The 6,755-nt window shown below is 34.1% G+C and overlaps 1 non-coding gene across 1 annotated transcript; it reads left to right on the top strand.

Moving 5' to 3' along the window:
• The first annotated feature begins 4,414 nt into the window (after nt 1-4,414).
• Nucleotides 4,415-4,486, top strand: TRNAQ-UUG. The gene has a single exon. It is a non-coding gene; the product is annotated as a tRNA-Gln (tRNA).
• Nucleotides 4,487-6,755: the final 2,269 nt, after the last annotated feature.

The following is a 6,755-nucleotide window of genomic DNA, read 5'->3' as shown; positions in this document are numbered from 1 at the left end:
ATTTAAGATACTATTAAACTCATCCATTAAAGTGCTTCTCAAACCTAGGTAAAGTTTAAATATAATTGGTGACAAAAGATGAAACTATAAAATAAAAGAAATAAGAAAATAAAATTTCATTGTCGAGAATCAAACTCGGGTCTCCCCGATGAAAGCCAGATCTTCTGTGTAATGTCTAACTCTTCGTCACGTTTTTTTATGTGTGTGATAGAGTTTTTAGAGCTACCGCCACGTTTTTTGTTGTTCGATCCTGTGGCTCTTTCTTGAAAAGAGTCAACATCAAACATTAGGTCTTTGATTGGAAACCCATCCAGAGGAGTGTCGATTGCTTCAATTCCATCAATGGTCTTCCCATGATTTTTTGGTGCATGACCAGTTTTTTATACAATTAACCTTCAAGCGTCACCATAGTTTTGCATCATCCATGAGATGCATTGTGGGCCAACGTAACTCTCAGGTCCTCTGAGCAAGTTCCTATAGTCTTGAACTATAATATCAAAACATATTAACGTATTTGATATGTTAAATATTAAAATAATTGATGTGTATCATAAACATTAAATAAAAAAAATATATTTGAAATTTGAATGAGATTCAAATTAATAAAACATATATTATGATATTCTACGACATTTTAATATTATTTAAATAAGATATTATATCTTAATGTATTAGGTGTTCAAATATATAATTTGACAAAAATTATCACAAGTTCACGGTAAATAGAACCCTAGGGTTAAGTAAAAAAACATCAAACCCTAAATACCAACATTTTAGGTAATATTTTGCAGAGGAAGCTGATAAGGTCTTCAAAGAGCATGTGGTCATGTCTGACATTTTAGGTTAACAACATGGTGAAAAGAAACCAGAAATTCTGATACCCGTAATTAACTACAAACCTTTAAATAAGGTTTTAGAATAAATAAGATATCCAATCCAAAACAAAAATGATTTGATAAAAAGAATTTAGAGAAATGTTTTTATAAAATTTGACATGAAATTGGGATTTCGGAAAATTCTAATTTCCTAAAAGAAAAAATATAAAATAGCATTTATGTCCAATTTAGAAAATATGAGAGGAACTTCATGCCATTTAGGCTAAAAAACGTTCCTTTCGAATTTCAGAAGATTATGAATGATATTTTCAATCATTTCATAAAATTTCGATAGTTTATATTGATGATGTGTTGATATTTTCTAAAATCATTAAGATCAACACTTTAAACATCTACATACATTGATTAATGCAATCAAAAGAAATCAGCTAGTTGTATACATTCATTAATAGTTGTGTCCATTTTCTTGGATTTTAAATTTATTTGAGCCTTATTAAAACCCATCCAATGGTTTTTGTCTCAAACTTTGGTGATGACGTATCCTAACAAAGCCAACTTCAAAAAAAATTTAGGTTCTCTCAGTTACGTGTCTTATATCCTTCAAGATATCACACACATTTACAAATGTCTTGATGAGTGTCTTCAAAATAATACAAAGTCTTGATTTGTAAGGGATATCTCTACAACCCAAAAAAATCAAATCATTAGTCAAATAAACTCTCTACTTAAGTCTTATTGACCCAAGGGCAGATCTCATAATGAAACGTGACCCATCAAATATCAGATATGGAGGTATCTAAAATTGTCAAAGAGGACAGAGAATCAATTATCATATTTCATTCAAAAGCCTCTAATAATACCATACAAATTAAAAATAGTAAAAAAAATATATATATATTCTTTCCATTGTACCTTGTGTACAAACATTTTTAAAGAAAATTTAATTAACAAAACTATTAAAATCTATTTGAGAGTCAAATTTAGTTTTAGAAAAAGAAGGGAATAATCTAGTTTCAAACAAAAATAATAATTTTGCTAGATAGAAGTAAATTTTGTTGTGGTTTGATTTTAAAATTATACCTATAAAAGAAGTTGAAGACACCTTGGGAGATTACCTATGAGAGAGTTTCTAACAAAGTCTCTCTTCTCTCCTCTGTCTTCTCAAACTCATACTAATCCAACCAATCATTTGCATGGACTCAAAAGTTCAATTACCTATAAAAAAAAGTTGAAAACACCTTGTGAAAGTCTGTAAGGATACTATGACCTCCAGTTTTACAAAATTCAGCGTTGTTGGCACTTATCAAAATCGCTGTCAAAATAAAGTTTAACAAGTGGTTCTATGGTGTAGTGGTTAGCACTTTCGACTTTGAATCTAACGACCTGTGTTTAATTCCCGATAGGTAATCCACCAATTTATACAAAATTGGTCTATAGCCGATTCGGTAGGGTCACTTTTAGACCGATAATCTGTAGAAGGGGTCACTAAGGTTGAGATCATACAAAATGGGTCCATAGCTCAATGTTAGAGCATTTGATTGCTGATCAAGATTCACCAATTCGAACTTAGTTGGGCCCTTCTATCTTGTATAGAAATTTTTTACACTTTTTGGACTGACATTATGTCTAAGGGGTCACTAAGGTTAAAATCACACAAAATGGATCATGGCTCAGTGGTAGAGAATTTGACCGGTCACCCGTTTGAACTTGGTTGGGCCCTTTTTTTTTGGACAGACACTTTTTACACTTTTGGACTGACACTCTGTAGAAGGGGTCACTAAGGTTGAAATCATGTAAAATGGGTCTATAGCTTAGTGGTAGAGACATTGACTGTAGATTAAGAGGTCATTAGTTCAAATTTGGTTGGGCCCTTTAATTTTGGACAAAGCCGACCACCGAGTGTCTGAAGGAATAGAAATAAGAATAATTATCGATTCGAAACCTTGGACCCTTTTATTTTGGACAAAGCCGACCACCAAATGGAAAAGAAATAAGAATAATTATCAATTCCAAACCTTATTCCAAAGTCCTCCACCACATAGAACCATGTACTTAGAACCTAAGGGTCACTGTTCTCGGACAAGAATCAAGAAATCATTAAGAAAAGTGTGTGGCATCCAAGCACCCAGTATGAACATGGTCAAAAACTTACAATTAGGCTACATCTTGTAACTAAGGACAAACAACACCAACTATTGTTGATATTTTGAATGTAATGTAAATGTAAATATATGTGTTCATTATATTTTAATTCTTTTTTTATTTCGAGAAAACATTCTACTTTGTTTTCAACCTCTCTTAACTTGCAATCGGTGCTTCGAGAACCCACCGAAAATGGGTCATGACTCTCTTTTTGTTTTCACTTACTCCTAAATCTTTAAAATGTCTCCTATTTTTATTCCTAAGTTTGCCGGCGGCATTGTTTGTTGTCGAGCTTGATAATGTGAGTTTGTAACCCATCCGTTAGGGGTCTTGGAATGATTCTCTAGATTATCCCTTCCATGTTAGGAGTTGGGCCATGGGTGAAGGAACCGTTGGTTTACCGCCCCTAAGAGTTAAGTTGAGGCTAGTTTCACATAGTATCATTGTCTTTGAGATTACAATTCTTTTCTATTTTATCTAAATTTTTTAAATATGGGTTCATTTCCAAATGCATGCTAACACCCTTATTGTTGAATAAGTGACTATTATGATTATAAGTCAACTGAGTTAAGTGGAAATAAATTTTGAAGATGAAATTAAAGTATTAATTTTGATGTCATCTTTACTTGAGTTTTGGGATATTGTTATTAATGAGATTCAATCTAATGCCATTAGAAAAAAGAATTGTCAACGTAAGATATTTGAAACAAATAAATATTTTGTCCTCTGTGATATATCAAATCACTCATTTGAAATTCCTTAATAATAAACTGAAGTCTTGCATCTTTTATAGAGAAAAGTTCCTTAAATAGAAGTATTATTAGATACTTCTAAGCATTTAGAGATCAACAAGACACAAAGATAAATATTCTAAAAAAAAAATAGGGGTTAAACTTTTAGTTAACATAATTTAAGAAACTTATGATTTTTATATTATCAAGAGTTTAATTGAGCTAGGTCGATTCAATCTAGTGGACCCAAGAATTGAACCGAACAAAACCAACCAGTTAGTAACATGATTTAGTGAAAGCATTTTCACGCAAAGTAGAAGCAATAATGGAGGGTTTGAAATAATATAGTTTTCACCCCTTGTTTCTCTGAGTGAATATTGAAATAATATAGTTTTCATGTTAAGTTTTGCACGGAAGAAAGAAAGACTGGGATGTAAAGTATTATTTCAATTTGTTTGTAATATACAACAATATATAAATTAACTATAAGAAATATATAAAATTACATGTTCTCTAAGAGCTTCAATCAACACGGGAGGGTTACTTCTGCAACCACTCTAAAGGTGCTCAAGATCACAACGAGTTAGATAAAATAGCTTTAGAACTTTGAATCCAATAACTTGAGTTTGACTCGTGATAGGATCTCTCTTCTTGTGGAATCTGCATAAAATAGGAAAAACCATTCCAAAATAAATTTTTACAAGGGGTTCTATGGTGTAGTGGTTAGCACTTTGGACTTTGAATCCAACGACCTGGTTTCAACTCCCGGTAGGACCTTTAAGAACGACAACACAAATTTTCTTGAGGCATAAGGTGTAACATTCTTAACTTATTCTGAACTTGCTCCGCTTATTCTGAACTTGCTCCGCTTCATGCCTTCCAAGGCTTCATGAACATGACCTCTGCTTGAGGTATTGTTGTTGGTTCTCAATCTTGCATGTTTCTAACGTAATCATTTGAACCCGTCGTATTCAGGAACTAAACCTTAGAGGTTGTCATGTCATGCATCGTATTTTAACCATGAAAACTCTTCCGAAGTAACTCTTAATTTTCTCCCCATGAGTGCATAGATGGCGTTGTCATAATCATGGCATCCTGCTAGCAAATCGTGGTGCAGGTCTCATTTAGGTGAGGGAGATAATAAGTTAATAGATTCATCATGGAATCCTGCTCATGGTACATATACCATAGCATCCCACCTAAAGAGACCATTACTTCAGGCATACAAACCTAGGTGTTCCTAAGTTTATGCATAACGTCTTGGGTCAAGCTTGAAACTTATAAGTTCTTAGGAAAAGCTCAGCATGATATTGTGCACGTAGTATCTATTAGAGACCAAGGGTACATGGGGAATCTATTATTTCAGGGATACCACTTTAGTTATCCTAGGAGGTAAAGTCATATGGAACGTGATGAGCATTTTCTCCCATATCTTGGTTTCGCTAACTAAAGTTTTCCAATAACTCCCAAACTCCATTACATTATATAACCTCTCGAGATAAGGATTCATACAACATTTCATAAAATAAGATCTACTGAGAAAAGGTCAAATTTTGAGTTGACTTGGACAGTTTAGTTGAACTGGCCGTATCATCGTTTTCTTCCTCTGAAAAGGAAGAAGATGCGCATTTTTCGCATCGCCGTCATCTGAAACTCGGCCTGTACAGCCACATTTACAGCGTTTCTCTCCTCGATTTCTTCGTGAAACTTAAAGATGGATGTTAGAAGAAAGGGCTGGGAATTTATTTGATAACTTCTCGTGGATCGTAGCCTAAGATATTCGCTACCAAAGATCATCTAAAATCTAATTTATCGCTGGAGATAAAACAAAGGATTTCTTATTGGGTAGCCGATTCTAGGGGTTTCAAGGCCTTATTTCTTCATTAAACCCCTTCCATATCCTATCTTCAGGCTAAAGGAATTGGTTTGGAGGAACGTCTTTGAGTGTAGGACCTTAATTTCCAAAAATCGTTCTCGGTATGCAACTCACTCGAAACGCCAGATTTTCGATCTTATGGGTAGCTTGTTCTACGACGTCTCAGCTCTCGATTCTTTCATCAAGTTTCGAAACCAATTTCCTTCAATTTGGCACGCGCTCGAGGTTATTTTTCTTCGTAGTCTTCTATGGAAGCATTCCTTGGAGGTGCAGAAACTGATTGGAATCATTCTTACTCGACAAGTCATCATGTATCCTCGGATTGGATTTTAAAGTTTTCTTGAATTGGGGGAATGGTTTCTGAGCACTTTCAGCACTCTATTCCTTCATAGAACTTGTGGGTAATCTTGTTGAGAAACTGTAGGAATAAGTTTGTAGAGAAATGGTGGAGGATTGCTCTCGAATTTGGAAGAAATCCGAGAGTAGGAGACCCATATTCTAAACGCTTATTGCCTTCGATTCGGGAATCGACCTTTCTCGATTCTTATTCCGTATTGTTGCTCCTACTTCAGACTTTATAGGAGGAGCTTAAACCGACATTGAGAACTCCAGATTCTTCGTTATTTAGAAGTTTGAAGAGAAGTGGTGGAGGATTGCTCTCGAATTTGGAAGAAATATGAGAGTAGGAGACCCACAATCTAAACGCTTATTGCCTTCAATTGGGGGATCGACCTTTCTCGACTCTTATTCCGTATTGTTGGTCCTACTTCCGACCTTATAGGAGGAGCTTAAACCGACATTGAGAACTCCAGAATCTTCGTTATTTAGAGATCGAACTTTCTGGATAATTTTGTGGAGATATCAACTCTGATCATAGTCTTATCGACCTTGGCTTTGAATACTACTCATTGGATGTGATGATCCGTGCGTGTTCATTCTAGATCATATCAAATTTTGGAAGAGATTCAACGGTCGAGATTTAAGTTCGAAAGATTTTTCTCGGATGGTCACGGTAGATGCTCTAATTCTAATTAGAGTGGCATTTCTGTAATTATCCATTCTTCCAGTGGTATTTTGGTAATTGCCACTTTCTGAATATTTTATTATTATTTTTCTTGAAAAAATCCATAATTTTTCTACAAATTTCTGATCGCTTTTTTTTTTTTTTTT

This window comes from Cucurbita moschata, unplaced genomic scaffold (assembly GCF_002738365.1).
Source record: "Cucurbita moschata cultivar Rifu unplaced genomic scaffold, Cmos_1.0 Cmo_Scf00084, whole genome shotgun sequence".
Taxonomy (NCBI): Eukaryota; Viridiplantae; Streptophyta; class Magnoliopsida; order Cucurbitales; family Cucurbitaceae; genus Cucurbita; species Cucurbita moschata.
Note: the sequence above shows the minus strand (reverse complement) of the source record. Positions and strands in the feature narration are given on the sequence as shown.